The 17,730-nt window shown below is 33.8% G+C and overlaps 1 protein-coding gene and 1 long non-coding RNA gene across 2 annotated transcripts in view; one reads left to right on the top strand and one right to left on the bottom strand.

Moving 5' to 3' along the window:
- LOC138323626 (trinucleotide repeat-containing gene 6C protein-like) overlaps positions 1–17,730 on the bottom strand; it is a 38,410-nt gene that overhangs the window by 20,456 nt on the left and 224 nt on the right. The window lies entirely within an intron of this gene.
- On the top strand, positions 4,383–6,119 carry LOC138323628 (uncharacterized). Its single transcript, XR_011208574.1, has 2 exons — positions 4,383–4,858; positions 5,622–6,119. It is a non-coding gene; the product is annotated as an uncharacterized lncRNA (long non-coding RNA).

Below are 17,730 nucleotides of genomic sequence, written 5' to 3'. Positions count from 1 at the left end.
ATACATGTATTTTAACTTTAAAATTATCACTTCACACATAACTTTTATTGACCCCAATAAATGAATAACTCTTGGCATGCAATATTTTATTATTTAATATTGATTTTCTGTATCTATCTGCACTTTCCACACGTTTTATATGATAAATGTCGGCCAAGCATTTAGGAGTGAAAATTATGTAAAATCTAATGCTTCTATATTATAACTGATAATTTAAAATACACAACAGACTTAAGTGACGCTATCAGACACTGCGTGGGTTGGTGGTGCGCGTCCCCTTTGTCGTTCTGTAGGCTGTTATTGTCGGCCATCTACCCAGTTCTACATGGAGGAGGAAGGAAGTGAAATGTGAAACACAGGAAGACGGCTTTTGCTAGTTACACTTTGATGATATCATTCAACAACAGACTTAACAAAATACATTCAGTCCCACATTAACTATATACTTCATGCTGAAATAGCACCTGTAAACCGTTTTAAAATCTAAAACACCTGTTTACTACCTACCAACACATTCAGTTGGTCTAAATTCACTTATGTATTTTAAAACAACTGTACTAAAAAAAACACATTCAGTAAGACAATATTCACTTCTAGCTTAAAAAGTTAATGTATGCTATATATCTATATATACATTCAGTCATCAGGTACAATATGTATTTCAAAACAACTGTACTAAAAAAAAACCACATTCAGTAAGACAATATTCACTTCTAGCTTAAAAAGTTTATGTATGCTACCTACCCGGTATATACATTTAGTCATCAGGTACAATTTCTATTCTTACCACTAAAAGCAATGCAAATTTTAATTTGGCAAGTCTGTGATCACTGTCATATGAAAAAAAGAGAAAAAGACTGGACTGACATACAGTAGATATAGTACAGTGACTTTCTGATATTAAAGCTGGATAGATGGTCTGATGTTTATATACCAGGTATGGTACAAATAAAGTATATCAATCGCAAAGACTTGTGTTACATCACAAAGCAAATAGTGCTTTATCTGGTGAACAAGTATTTAAATTTACATGTATCTTGAATCGAATTCCAAACATGCTACAAAATCCGTAAACTCAAGTCAGGTAAGGTCAAACTTCTATTTAAACAGTAAAATTAGCCAGGTGTTGGTTCCTGCCGTGGCACTGTCACAGTTTTCCTACATCATGTGTGAAATACAAGTCAAACTGAAAGCCAATGATCAATAATTATGCCACATTAGTGCTGTAATTTACATGGGTAAAACAGGTGAGTAGGGGTGTACAAGGACCCATTTCACTGTGGTGCTCCCTAATTTTTATGCATTGAACAATGTTATTTTTGGACCTCGCTATGCTAGGATGTTAACATGCTAAGCCCAATTCATCCTTAGCAAGGAGCCTAGGGCACATTAACTTTTTATGTTCTTGACAAATTAGTAAAAGACATCTACATCTCTATCTACATGGAATCTTTCAGGCCTGTCTAGTAGACTTAATTCTGGTTAACATGTCTGTAGAAATGTCCCATCGGAGAAACAAAAGACTTGATTAACAGCAGTTTTTTTATAGGATGATATACCTCTTGTTTGGGATGTTAATTTACAATGAGATGCATCACAAATGGGCAGATTTTCAGTTAGTTTACAAATATAATAAACTAGTTCCTGTTCAAATGCTTAAATGTTAGCATAAATTAGGTTTGTAAGAACCGTATAAGCTCATCAAAATAAATCCTATTGTTTTTAATTTGTACACCAGCCATATGAATACAAGTTCTATACATTGTTACAACATTAAATATCATTGAACCTTGCCAGTATACACAAGACAAGATTACATAGATCAAAGACTAGATTCATATACCAATTAGATTTTATGTATAATATATCAAATTATCAATATATTATCAATTACATTGAAAAATGCCAACTGTTGTTATTTTTTTTACTCTACAAGGATTATGAAATAAGTAATATAACCGACAGTCTACATGTAATTTTTAAAAACAAAACAAAAAGGATCCCACTTTTGCTATTGAAAGTCCATTCCAATTATTGAGAGATATACCCCATTTCATCAACAAGAGATCCCAGAGGGATCTTGGCACCCACCAAAGAATGATCTATGTCTGACAATGGAAAGAGGGATCTTTTCCCTGCTTTTCAAACTTTTTCAAACACACTACATATAAAATTTGAGACAGATCACTATAGTACTTTCTAAGAAATAGTGGTAACAAACTACAACAATGAAATCTAAGATGGCTGCCGGTTAGCCATTTTGTTTACCAATCAGTCCCGAAAGGCATAATGGATCAGTCCTTAAAGGTACTATGCACAACTAGGGTACAAGGGAATGCATGGAATTTGAGAAAGATCCCTTTTAACTATCAAAATCCAAGATGGCCGTCGGTCGGTCATCTTGTATACCGATCGGTCCAAAAATACAATATGCACAACTAGGGTCCTAGGGGAACCTGTTTATGAAATTTGAGAAAGATCCCTTTAGCACTTTTTGAGAAATAGTGGTAACAAACTTTAACTATCAAAATACAAGATTGACCGATCAGTCCCAAGATGCAATATGCATAACTAGGGTCCTAGGGGAACCTACATGTGAAATTTGAAAAAGATCCCTTCAGAACTTTTTGAGAAATAGCGGTAACAAACTTTAACTATCAAAATCCAAGATGGCCGTCGGTCGGTCATCTTGTATACCGATCGGTCCAAAAATGCAATATGCACAACTAGGGCCCTAGGGGAACCTATATATGAAATTTGAGAAAGATCCCTTCTGTACTTTTGAGAAATAGCGGTAACAAACTTTAAATATCAAAATCCAAGATGGCCGCCTGTCGGCCATCTTGTTCACCGATTGGTCCCAAAATGCAATATGCACAACTAGGGTCCTAGGGGAACCTGTATATAAAATTTGAGAAAGATCCCTTCAGCACTTTCTGAGAAATAACAGTAACAAGAATTGTTAACGGACGGATGGACGGACGACGGACCTCGGACGAAAGGTGATTTGAATAGCCCCCTATCTGATGATGGTGGGCTAAAAAAGGTTTTCTGAAACACCCAGCGAACCCCCTAAATAAGATGCATGCTAATGGTGACAAATAACTAATAATATTCACATAATAAGATGAGCAACGTTTACCAAGCAAAGACATAACTCTTTAGAAGTTGTTGTTTGTGTAATTTTCCCTATTTTTCTCGATCTCGTAATAGTGTAGGCTGAAACTTTCTTGCATTTAAATTTTCTGTTGCATTTTTTACTGTTATGTATACTGATGATGTTTTACTAATCCAAGAAGCAAAGAATACATTCTGTTGCAATTAGTTTGAAATGAGGCCTTTATTTAAGCTAGGCTGACTGGACTACAAATTCCATTTAATATCACCTCATGGAGTTATACATATACCCCAGCCTTCAAGCTGAAAGCTAGGCAAGAGTAGTCATCAGAGTACAAACAAGTACCATATAGCAACTAGATCCAAATATCATAACCCAAACTAAACAGATCTAGATAACCCCAAATAAAATATCATGCTGAAACAATATGTTTTATGTCGGCTATCTAATATAGTTCTCGACTTCTTGTCCACTGTATATACATGTGTATATGCATAATAGTCTATGAGATGACCTTGCATATCCATTCATCCATGCACCATACACAAATATACCTGTATGATGTATTTATAGCTCAAACCTTTTGAATATTTCACAATGCAAACATTTCGAATGGATGACGTCACCCAGTACCCAAATTGAATAGTGAAACAACGGCAAATGTACAAAAGTGAAACTACAAATTCTGCTAAAATCCTTTCAATATATCATTTTACAACTAAGATATCATAGAAAATATCCTTTCCCACTATAGATCGGTGGTTGCTGTCTATACAACTATATGTATGTGACAGTGAATAATTGTGCTTTATAGACATCAAACATGTATCCCAATAGACTAGAGCTACTAGGGGATACAGTGTATATCATGGCAGGACAAATCGTTTATATGTCATCCCAGATATAGACAAGTAGTTTTTCCTGATTATCGTTATTGTAATACATATACTTTGCCAACATCCTCTTTTCCTCTAATGCGTTTGTTTGTTTTGATTCCAGGCTTCATCCATTATTTGAGTAAAATGACAAAACTTGCAGCTCAAACTTGCAGCTGGCAGCACTGTATATAAACATGACCTGTTTTAAAATAAGAACTACAATGGATGATATAGGAGGGCATATATCAACACAATCTTTCATTGTTTTGATCTTAATTTAAAGTGAAGTTAATAGTAGAACAATAAATGTAAACAAAAGGTATAGAACTGCTTCTACACTTCAAGTTTTACAGTTTATCTTTTTTTCATTGGTATTTGACCTTTTAAAGCGAATAGTCGGGCAAGTGACTGTAAAATCGGTAAAAATGGTATTAATATATCCGGTATAATTTCTTATGAATTAGAAAAATAAAACTTTCCGTCAAAATCGCTGTACATGCGAAGAAAATAATAATATCTATGGGAATCCTAAAAGTCCTCCCGGACGGCTAAGAGTGCAGTTCAATCTTAACGCATGCGCAACACCCACCACTCTCCGTAGTAAACAAAACATGGCTACCGTAGTTTTGAACCAAAATGTTTCCGCCAAAACAACCAACTAACTCACCTAAAATGCGAAAGGAAAGGCAATGGAGCAGCGACAATCCCAACAACTGACTCGGTAAACATTACGACGCATGGAGAGTGTTAATACAACTTGTTATAGTGAAGAGAACAGTTCAAACGAGCACGCGGCTCCGGACCGCTACTTAACAGTTACTTTAGGCCTACTACGTACCCGGTACTCCCTGCTCAGCTGATTGTGAGTGAGTCTTCGTATTTTGATCATTATGTAAATAGTCCCTAGCAGTATTTTTTCATAAATGAGTGGTCACATATGGTCACATGTTTCATACCTGTTCCCCAATCGCGTAAAACGTAACCCTGGGGTAAATAGCGGTTCTTTAGTGGGGCCTCTTTAGGGGTAATGAATGCCCTGTATGCTACCGGTCAATTCATACAGTTCTGATGTATATATTTATAGATTTTTAATTTGTAAATTTTTGTTCTGTACATGTTCTGGTAGTGTTATACACATACATTTTATATAGGATTTACATTGTAGGTTAATTGGTAAAATTGTATTGTATATGTTCTGATATACACATATACATATGTACATGTAGGTTTTAGCTTGTTCTTTAGATATATTTGGAGGACACATACAATATTATTTCTGGTCATAATAATAAATAGTGTTTGTATATTTATTACAACTGTACCTGGTTCATGTGTATATGACAAACTTTACAGAGTTGAAATGTACTGCAGCCATGTATCATTTATAATTATTCTGAATTTTTGTTGGAACAATAGATAATGAATTTTGTATCTTTTTTGAAACAATATTTGATTCTATCAAATGCATCAGTGACACATTCACAACTTATAAAATGTTTTCTCTAAAATAAAAAAAAACCTGTAGAATGAACCTACATTTATTCATTTATATATATTTGAAATTGATCATTTCAATTTTTGTCATATTCAACAGATATAAAAAAATTGCTGGTTCTTTTTTTCAGGCACCATGCATGCATAGTGACATGAATACAGAAAGTTCATCCCTTGGACCTGTATACAAGTGTATGTATATATACATATACATACAAATAGCATCATATGAAGACTGAAGAATGTTGATTTGAGTGCTCTTGAAAGTAAACTTTTCCAATATGGACCTAGAAGATCATGAACAGAACATTTAAACAGTATTAATTTATTGAATGTTCCTTTCAACTGTAATCATTAAATAAAATTATGATGCAATACTTTTTCATTGTTTAACTTTGTAGAAATATTTGTTTATATTAGTCCTCTAGATCCAGTGATTATAATTCTTGCATCCATATGCCTGCCCATTTGTTTGTCAGGGCTTGTGAGATAGCTTTTCAATTACTTTTAAAATATAAGGATTTTTTTTACATATAGCAATATAGATAACATTGTCTTAATATTTCTAAATTCTACTTTACAAGAGAGTAGACTCAACATATAAATAAAACCATAAAACTAGCAAGTTATCTGAAATGTTAAAAATCTTTTTGTCTGAACCAAATTTCACATTTATTGTCTATGTGTAACTTGTACATAGACCATTTATGTATTAATACTGTAGTAACAGTGATGACAAACACATAGACTAAAATGTAGTATGTAGTACTATGTACATCTGTCTTTGATTTGAGTTCTAAACAAAAAAGTGGTACCTAATGGGAAGTTGTGACTTGGGCGGAGGGTGAAATACAGAAGAAATAGCTACACATGGAAAAAAGAAAGATATACAGTACCATATGGATTCAAAGTTGCTCCAAAATCAATGAGACTAAATAACCAAAAAAAAAGCCATGTAAACCCCAAATATGCAATGATTAGATCAATGATAAAGCACCCTTCCACTTCCAGTTATCTGTAGCTATTTCTTCTATATTTCAACCCCCCACTCAAGTTACAACTTCCCAACCTCATGATTCTTCTGTCTTTTAGCCCCCCCACCCCCACCCCCCCAACACACACATACCTGATTGATTGTCATGTTATTTCAGGTTCCTATTCAGGTATTATTCCTAAAAACCTAAAAGGGTATACACACTGTGTACTCTCAAAGGAGGGGAACCACTTCATTCAAAAATGGAATTTACAATTTCATCTTAATTTTGAAATTTTCAATTTAATTATTAATTACTGGACTATTAAAACAGTATAGAACCCCTCGGCTACAGACAAAGTACTGTGGTACACATTTCTCTTAATTAATTACTTTTCTTCAACTCAATCATCTTTTTCTCCAGAGCACAAAAAAGAACAAGAAACAACAGAAAAGGAAAGTAACATACATGTAGGCCTATATGTTTTCTGGAAATATATATGATGTGTTAATTCTCACAGCATAGGCCTACATGAATGTGAAGAATTAAATATTATCAATGTTTGAGAGAATTTCCTAGTTGTAATTCTATAGCAGCTACATGGAATGTACGTTTACATATATACATTGTACGATACATATACATCATAAAAGTTTCTTTCCTTCCAGCTGGACATTCATGTCATCTCTCTCCAGAACTCAAATATTGTTTACAAAAAAACAACCAACCAGAGACATAGATAATTTAATTAAATCTCTGCAAAAAAAACTACACGAATAATTGAACACATATATTGTACTTGTAAAATATCTATGTATGAGCTAATTTATTTTCACATCTTTGACAGCTACATGCATGGACGTTCTATGGAACGTTTTCGTGTGGTTTTAAATGGGAAATTATGTTACGATTATTTGTATTTAACCTTCATGATTCGGTTGATGTAAAATACGACGAATGCTATGCTGCAATAATTGCCCCTTGCCGGGGCCCCATCTCTGCATCGGCCGAATATTTGTGTCGATTTCCATGTACAAGATACTTTTATCGAAAAATGATTACAAAGCATTGTCATTAATGTAAGAATACTTCATTTGCATCAAATCTATCATCTCAAAACAACAATTTGCATACCGCATTAGTGGTTTATCACACGAAACGAAACCGACACGACTGAGAAACACATGTCCATGTTGACATTTCCACGCAGCCTCGTTTTCAAAGAGTTTGGAGAATTTATATTTAGAACTGTGCTAAATTTACACGGGGCTTCCCCAAAATTTCAATGGTCAAAACTGGACACCGTAAGCAGAACTTGACCATCATTATGGTATACAATGACTTTTGGAAGGCCAAGGAACGCATTTAGACTGGTTTCCTTTGCCCGACTATTCACTTTAACCTTGACCAAAGTCAATGACATCCATGTATTTAGAGTATGTTGAACTAAATCATTCGAGATTTCAGAGGTGGCCAAGGGTAATATAAGATACTTTTAACCTTGATACTATTAATACATCTAGGAACACAATCTGATGTAGATATCTTGATACATGATCGGAATACAGAAATTCATAGATATCTTATAATATAACCTAAAAGAGCTTTGCCAATGCTTTAGTACAAGAATGTACATGCATACATTTTTTTTTAACAATGACATATTTGTTTACATAAAACAAAATAATCTTGTTCTCTTATTAATATGTCACAGAGACAACATGATTTGCCAGTATAGCCAAGTTCCTGACTACAGTTTTATTTACTTTAAATAACAAGTTAAATGCCTTACCATTACACCAGTAGTAACAGGGATCTAGACGAGACATGGGCAGGTTTAGCCAACTGATAATACGTTACATAATAAACAATTTTTCTTGTAAGTTGTATTGCATGTACGCGTACAGTCATGTACTAATTGCAAGTTGTCGTGGATTAATATCTGCTATCTACATGTTACAACTCTCTTTAGATCATATATAACAAGACTTATCAGAAGCCCTATGGTGCCCTTTCCTATCTCTACCCTGTTATCTTAGTCAATACATAAGCTTTGTACCTGGATAAGGATGACCAGGTAACAAAACAGATGGGGGGACAACCAATAACTTGGTAGACAGCTGATCATCTAGTGGTGGGCAAAAGTCACAACAGCTAAAGATCAAATGTGGACTGTAGTCGAGTAAGTTGACATCCACTGAAACCAACTTCTGTTCAGTTTAACATCCTGTGAACAAATTAGGTCATATAAGGGCATTCAAGATTTAGATAGTGGAGGAAAGTCCGAGTACCTGGAGACAAATCACCAACCAGTGGTCAACACCTGTATGCAACTTTCTATCAAAACATAACCTAAAGCACCAACAAACTACTAAAACTCATTAGCTTGTATAGTTACTTCTACTATTTGTTCTATCACAAACATTCAAAGTAGACTTTTCCAAATTCATATTACCCCCAGTAATGTTGCATAGCCATTGAATGTTTCTGATGTGACATTTCAATGTGTACACTGTCATCAGAAATATTGACATAAGAGTTGCTGTCTGATGATGCAGGTGACAGTGTACACACTGTATACATAAAATATACTAGTCATTGATAAGTCACATCAGAAACATTTAACCTGAAGACAATATTTACTGCAGAATTATTTATCAATTTTTGCTTGTTCATGCCTGCTTAATCAAAATAACTAAAAGACTTCATTGTGATGATAAACTATCCTGTTTACTCCCAATGGCCAACATCACAGAAATTAAAGATCATTGCACTGGTCATGGACACAAGATTACAGATGACTATACTCTGTATGAAGTTATTTTTTAATTTAGACGACTCTTTTAGCTACTTTAAAGTCGGTATTCCATGAATCATTAGTCTGCCTTACATCCTGAAATACATTCAGTGTTGTTTGACGTTGGCTGTTCCCTGCTGTTGGGCTCCAGTGCCAAGTCTGGCAAGAGTGACAATCAATCAAGGCTGACTGGAGATAAAAGCACGGGGTGGAAGGGTATAAATATTGTAACCTATCAATATATACAGACCAGCATAAAACACATATTCTCTCAGCCTCCACTCACCTTCAATCGAAATGGTGGTGGTGGGGAGGGGAATAGATCTAGAGCTCCCTGAAAAAACCCATCAACCTACTGTATATGGCTACAGCTTGTAATATAAACTTAACAGCCATAACAAGTATGGTAATACACTGTAGTTAATTTTTGACAAAAAATATTTGATAATCGAAAAAATATTTTTCACTGCATTCTTTGAAAGGAACAATAAACCGGAAAGTAGCGAGTATGTACTGAAGTCAAAAGCAGATTACATATTACCTGTCAGAAATCATTTTAACAGAGAAAAAGCAAATCCTTAACCCTCCAAAACCCCATATATATATACTTTCCTATATATGTATTAACTGCTGAACATTGCTGATCTTCCAGTACTATGCTTTTAAACTTGCATTAAACAGCCGCCCAGCTGTGTCACCACATTGTCTGTGAAGGTACATATACAAATGAACTTGTAGTTATCAATGCATGAGGTATTACAGAAAATGTAAGGTGTTATAGAAAAATGACAGACAAGGATACTAGCTACTACTGATCATATTTGCACTATATACTCGCTGACTGATACATACCTATTTCATACAGATCTACTTTTGTTTGTTTGATTAATTAACGTCCTATTAACAGCTATGGTCAATCTACTTTTGAGGACAATCATTCCAAAAAATAAGTACCATGATAAGGTCTCTTCTCATGTACATAATATACAGTATGGATGTTCTAGCGATGATGAGACACCAATTTGCATACATACAAGATTCTTGTTGCCCGCATCCATGTGTCACGAAAATACAACAGCATTCTTTCAAATACGGTTCAATCATATTTGCTGCTGCATTTAATGTACAGGATGACAACAGGGGTTGATCACCAAACAGAATTACAGCTTGACTTGCTAGAAATGAGGGCAGCCATTGTAGTAGCAGACAATACAAACAGGACCTTCGCCAGTCTTATGATGGATGGTCTGCTGCTTCTAACCTTTTCTCAACAAAATGATGTGAAACCAACTAAGCAAACTGTCTCTATATTTGTAATTTACAATACATACTTAGTATCTCACATCACTTTATTTTAATATTGATATCTTGGTGGTTATTGGTTTTATGCAATAAAATATTGAGTGTTTACTTATACAATACATGTACTTGGTAAATTCTTGAAAATAAGTAATTAAATGGAATTACATAGATTGGAGTTAAATGCAAAAAGAGAATCAATTCATTTCATTTATTGGAGAGCCATTTAAGACCTCACTAAAGATATTACTGAATGATCAAGAATTATCAATCGAAATACCTATATTAGGGTATTTACATAGGCCAAGACCAGAGTAGTGCCTGATTTAATATCAAAAACATTGTCAGATACTAAGTTGCCCTGGCTTCAAGTCCCTTCAATAATCTGTATTTACATCACCCTGACTTCAAGTCCCTTCAATAATCTGTGCTGTCCTTGCAGCGCTATATCATTATATATGTCTATATAAATACAGTTTATATATAAAACTTCCATGTCTGTTTTAAAAGCTATTGATATATCTCACCCACAGTAACATTGATCTATGGCGCTATAAATCTCCTCAAGATTTCAGACAGCGAAAACGGTGCTGCTGTGCCTTACTGGTCAATAGCTTGAATACACACATACCGAGTTGTGTATACAAAGCTTGTAGGTTACATTGTTTACTAGGAAAATTGCAAGCTTATAGTCCAGACAAATAATAAATTACTTTAAATTTACCAGTATTGACAGCATTTAATCCAAATAATTCAGTCGCTATTACACCAGTTGTCTATGTCAGATTTTGCAATAGAGACCCCTCAAATAGACCAAGAATATGAATCATGAAACAAGTACTTCGTTAATTTACTTCCTATCAACAGCTAATATAATATGCCAGTTTTTTTGCTTTGTTTTGAATAGAGAGATAAAACCACACACGTTTTATGAATCATTCTTATAATTATGAATATGGTAAAACAAAGTCACCTCTAGACTAACACTAGCATATAGTAAGCAATCTATGTACCGGTATACGGTAATTTACAAGTTATAACTGAATCAGAATATGTACATTCTAGACCTAACTAAAGTAGATTGAAATTCTCTATACCCTTCAGCATTGCATTGATCACATATTGATCTTGTAACCTTTTCACCGAGACAGCTGAAAAAGTCATGAATTTTTAACATTCGCTTCATAGTCCATCAAGTATTCAGTTTGTTGTTTATAACAGTCTATGTTTGAAGATGAAAACTGTCAACAAATCATTATCTTTTATGAAACTTCATGGTTTATTGCACCTTTAGCAGATGAATCGCTATATACTTATTTAACAAAGGTTTTTGTCATTGCTAAGGTATTGACTGATACAAAATCCTTGCTGAAGGCTTAGTACCGTATTCGACCCGTCTTTTTTTATAAAAATGAAAAGGTGCTAATAAGTCAAAATTATTGCAAATTTATACCGTTTTATGTAGTTTTGGTCCTTGTTTATGCCTGGGCAATTGAAATTGAGACCTTAAAAAGGAGGAGGGGCGCTCATAGGGACATGGGCGCTTATTGGGTCGAATACGGTATGTAGGATTGATAAAAATACATGTATCAAATTAAATTTATTCAACTTTGGTTATAGCAACTGTTTTTTGAAAATGATCTGTTTACAGATACCAGTGATGGGAATCAGTTTCATACATATCGATAATTGGAATGTCAAAATCGATTGATTATCGGTTACAATCGGTTTTCAAATTCAGGAAATAATTCTTCTATTTATTGAAACACTATTCCAAGACTATTGCAATGCATAATTATGTTTATAAACTGATGAGAAATAACTACAAGTATCATTTAAATCACAAGGCATTAATAAGTGTGGTAAGAAACCATGTCCACTGCGACAGACTATATAGCTAATGCATCATGATGGATACTGAACTGTATATGGCAACAATTACTCTAGGGTAATAATCAAAGTGCCAAGGCCACTCATAGATGCTGTGATTGAAGGATTCAAACAAAATAATAAAGAAATTGGTTTTTCATTTAAATATTGAATTTAGTATACTTTAAGTGTGCAGTGTTGAATTTCGGAGTTTAACAAAATATATTCACGATATACCGTATTTATTTTATGTTATTTAAAGTTTTTCAAGAACAGTAAGTTGAATAACTCATTTTCCTGAAATAACAGTAATAAATTTTATATTTAAATTATTTCTGAAATAACGATTTCGACACCAATGAAACTGTTCAGAATCTGAGTATCATTTTTTATAATTCTTTTATAATTACTAAATTATCAATTTCATCAATGTCCCTTCAATGACAAAAAATAATAAGTAAACATATCCGTATCTTAATATCCATTTAACATTGAAGAATATTTTCGGAAAAATATAACAATAGAAATATTACCATTTCCGGACATGTTTTGGTTTCCTTTTTAGAAAACTTAAATGGGTTGCTTTGACTTTTGACTAATAAATCATGGCCAGATACTTTTGCAGAATAACAGGTACATTATTTCATTACGTAAATCACTCGGATTTCTTTTAAATTCACAAGATCGCTAGCCGTTAACATCAAGAAAACTTAATGTCAAGTACCGGACTTTAGCAAGTCTTCGTAAGCCTGTAACTGGTTGGCGAGATATTATCGTGCAGAACATCATATACCGCGAGTTGTGCTTTGCTGACTTTTGACTCATAACAAAACATGGCCATATACTTTTGCCAAGTAAAAGGTACATTATTTGGTTACTTATAACAATGTCTTTTGAATTCATAAGAACGCTAACATCAAAAAAACTTCATGCAATACATCAGACTTTCAATATAACGCAGTTGTCCATAAACAAAAGACACAACTCCCAGTGACAGATCAAGAGAGGAAGCACATACTCAAAACTATTAACTTTTACTGTGCAATAATACCATCAAATATAGTTCGTCAATGCAACCTTCCTAACATTTGATTACAATCATTGATCATTAGCATGAATTACGTCAACTTTAAATAAACATACACAATCTAAAATCCATCGAAAGTCAGCCGCGGAGGAAGACAGCGAAGGCGGCGTTGTTCGTGATTTTCAGGAGACTACTATCTCGGAGTAATACCAATATCATAGAGACCCAACTGAACACTTAAAACACTCCATCCATGGTGTATATGTATGTACAAATTCGATGTCTGTGGTTTTGAAAATTTGGGTTTTATTTTTCATACCATAAGTATTATGTGAAATGAACAAAACAACTTTTAATTTTCATCGCGGAGTGATTTCATTGTTTTAATGTGCACAGGCTCGCCTTGCGTACCTAAGAATGCTGTTTCACAGCATCAAAAATGGGCTAATTACTCAGTTGAACTATGATAAACAAAAGTTTTGTGACACAAATATGAAAATCTGATTAATTGGTTTAACAATATCTTAATCGATGATCGGTTTAAAAAAAAAACTTTTCGATCATCAGCCTATCGCTTACAGATTCTCTTTTATTTCCTAGACTTTTGCAACTACAGTAAAACCCCGTTATATCGCAACCTTCTGTTTTCCTAAATTTTCGCGATATATCGAGTTTGGCGGTATATCGGATTTGTCGTTGAAATCTTATAATTAATTAGGGCTAAATATAGGTAGTCCGTCGGTGCCGTACTGAAGCAGGCTTTCTAGTCATTCTGTGTACTGTACGGCCAATTCGTATTTCGTAATATGAATAGTTCCAAAATCAAAGTAAATTTTGATAGTAGTCTTTCAATGAATATGTCAGCTTTATGTATGTAAAATACAAAAACCGAACTTGTTTGTGTTACCAAGTATTGAGCCGTAATTGCCTGCTAGCTGGGATTTTCTCTGTTACAATATATTTTTATCCCAGGAAATCCAGAGAAGAAGTTCTGAACAAGCGCAGTGCAGTCGTGACCGGACTGACCACACGTCTGCAAATATCAAAACAGGTCCTCCGGTAATAAACGGCACTCAGACGACGATTTGATCTTAGTAAACGGCGGATTCTTCTGCACGTATGTGATATTTATATTGCACTTGAAATTGCTAGTTGCATTTTATGGTCCAATATAAACGAACGGCGATATCGAAAAACAGACTTGTGGGTTCCTTCTTGTCAATACCTACCTTTCGACACCTACAAAAACAATAACAAAGGCGTACCCATATTGTTAATTGATTTCACTGTGTACATACGGCCATAGTGTGTGTAGCTGATTAACTGTCAGTCGGCAGTGGAGAACCTTACGAAAACATGTGTCCCTAATAACAGAATTTGGCGATATTAACGAGGTCATTAAAGTGTTATTTTAATCATTTGTTCCGCGAATGTGATGGGGGATGGCGGTATAACGGGTGCATTAGTATGGAGGGAAATCCGTTCTGAATAAATTCAAGGCGATAAGCAGGTTTGGTGGTAAAACGGGTGGAGATATAACAGGGTTTTATTGTATAAAGAACTGAAGAAATATTCTTGTGACAATATTTTATAAATAAGATTGGTTTGCAGAGGGTTAATTAAGGTATGATTAAAACCAACATTGTATATTTAAAATTACCAAAACATTTACCTCATGCAACAAATACAACAAACTAAATCAAAACACAAGTTTCAAAACTTGAAAAATAGGAAAAATATACGTATTTATATTGTAACAATATAATTGAACTATCATGCAATCAAAAAGAAGACAAAAATGAAAAGACTAATGTAATATTCTCACATTTTCTTTATTTGCTGTAACCAAATAACCCCACTTAAACACAAAATAATTATCTTGACAAACCAGTCAACAAGAAGAAATTACCCGATATTGAATATATGCATTGTATGTGAACAACCAGAGTCATGCGACTCTCAAGAAGTAGCTGGTGGGATGGCCAATTCTGGCCAGTCAATAAGCAAGCTAACTAGTGTCTTGTCTATTATGGAAAACTAATAACTACATATACACCTAAACAGTTAATCATTCAGCATGGTATACTTTTAAATATTATTTGTATCAAGATATATTTTTAGTGCATTTTTAAGTTGTTGTTTTTTTGGATTTTTTTTCAGATTGAAACATTCAACTCTATTCAGTTGGCAATTATAGGTGTATGAAAATCAACTGGACAAAAGGATGGAACAGCTATTTCATTACATTATCATCAAGGATGGAATAGCCATTTCATAACATTATCATCAAGGATGGAGCAGCCATTTCATTACATTATCATCAAGGATGGAGCAGCCATTTCATTACATTATCATAAAAGATGGAGCAGCCATTTCATTACATTATCATCAAGGATGGATCAACCATTTCATTACATTATCATAAAGGATGGAGCAGCCATTTCATTACATTATCATCAAGGATGGAGCAGCCATTTCATTACATTATTATCAAGGATGGATCAACCGTTTCATTACATTATCATCAAGGATGGATCAACCATTTCATTACATTATCATTAAGGATGGATAAACCATTTCAATCACCACCTTCCTTGATTACTGGAACAACAATTGTGACTTCTCAATGATAATGACGTTAAAATAAGCGAATGACAGTTCATGCACTGAACAATGTCAACTGCATTTGTTAAAGTTACATAGTAGGGTTACAGTGAAAATGTAAACTCAAAGTTGGCAGTATCCTTGAAAATCAAAATTGTTCATCAAGGACAAATCTTTTAAATGTCCCTTTCCCCACAATTTTCACAGTAGATATTATAGTTACATAATTAATTTTTCTTTGTTTTCATACCAAATCTGGCTTTCTGATTGGCCAATATTTTTGTTGCATACCACTATGAAAAAAAAATCCAAGAATGGCGCGAAACCCCGACGTTATCGTGATGTCACAATAGAGACATTGACGTTGCGTATTGATTCGGAAAAAAGAGTCCCTTGAAAAACCACTGTAATGTTACATTTAAACATACTTCATTTTATCAAATAGAGTATAAAATTAATTATAAGTATTGATGTCACTATTTTTTAATTTTATCAGGTTATGAAAAGAAAAATTGTTTGCAAACTTTTGTGAGATTCCGCTACGCGGATTCACAGTTTGCAAACAATTTTTTTTCATACCCCGATAAAATTAAAAAATAGTGACATCAATGCTTAAATAGTTGCCATATAATTTCACTTTCAGAAGACATTACTGCTGATTTTGATAAAAATTTACCTCAATATTACACAGATCAGGCCGCAAATAAATACACCATTTTTATAGACAGATCAACAGACAAGTCAAATTGATTTCAGTTATAAACTGCCCCCACTCCCCTTCATTTAATTGATTAATTGTTTCTAATATTTTTTATTATGCAAAAAAAAATACAAAAACTTCTTTTAACTATAAAGTTACGGTTGTTTATCATTGATGACTAAAACAGCACATTTCGAGTGTTATTTTATTTTCAAGGAAAAAAACTAAGGCTTTAATTTAAACAGAATGAAAATTTTTGAAAGCTATGATTTCGACAATTGTTTTGTAAACTAAGCTATGATTTCGACAATTGTTTTGTAAACTGCCATTTTGTGTTTTCTGTCCGTATCATAATTACCACATTGGACTTAGTTCGCTTTCTCAACGCATGCTATATGAGGGTAGAAGTGTCGGTTCATACATCGCAAAATTATCAGAGACAAATCAGTTCGCTGGTTTGTTGTCGTAAAAAAAAAAGAAATTTCTTGTTCAAGCATTGCATGTAACGTTTATGTTACATGTGACCCAACCTGCAAGGCAAGGGCCTTTAAATTAATTAAATGGGAATATAATAATTCACTAATTTAAATGTTGTACATGTACATTACAAACAATATGATATTTATCAATGTAGACATTAAAACGCCATGCAATCACAACTTAGGCCGGTATCTAATATCTGATGATTACATATCAAATGCCCCTCACTTGGGCCCCAAGTTTGTTTTCACTGCAACATAAAAAATATTGTTTACTATGAATAGGCCAAGTGTAATGGTGAGCCCAGACATCAGAAATATGCGATTTTCTTTATTAACACCGGCAATAAGCATGTCACCTTCGATTGTTTGGCCCGCTCAAGGCGTTGAAGTGTCCATTTATGTCATCAACAACCACCCGAATGCATTCACACCAAGTAATCGGGTCTCCGGCTTACGGCTGGGAACAGCTGCACTCGATGCACCGTCAA

The sequence above is a fragment of the Argopecten irradians genome, chromosome 5 (assembly GCF_041381155.1).
Source record: "Argopecten irradians isolate NY chromosome 5, Ai_NY, whole genome shotgun sequence".
Classification (NCBI taxonomy): Eukaryota; Metazoa; Mollusca; class Bivalvia; order Pectinida; family Pectinidae; genus Argopecten; species Argopecten irradians.
Note: the sequence above shows the minus strand (reverse complement) of the source record. Positions and strands in the feature narration are given on the sequence as shown.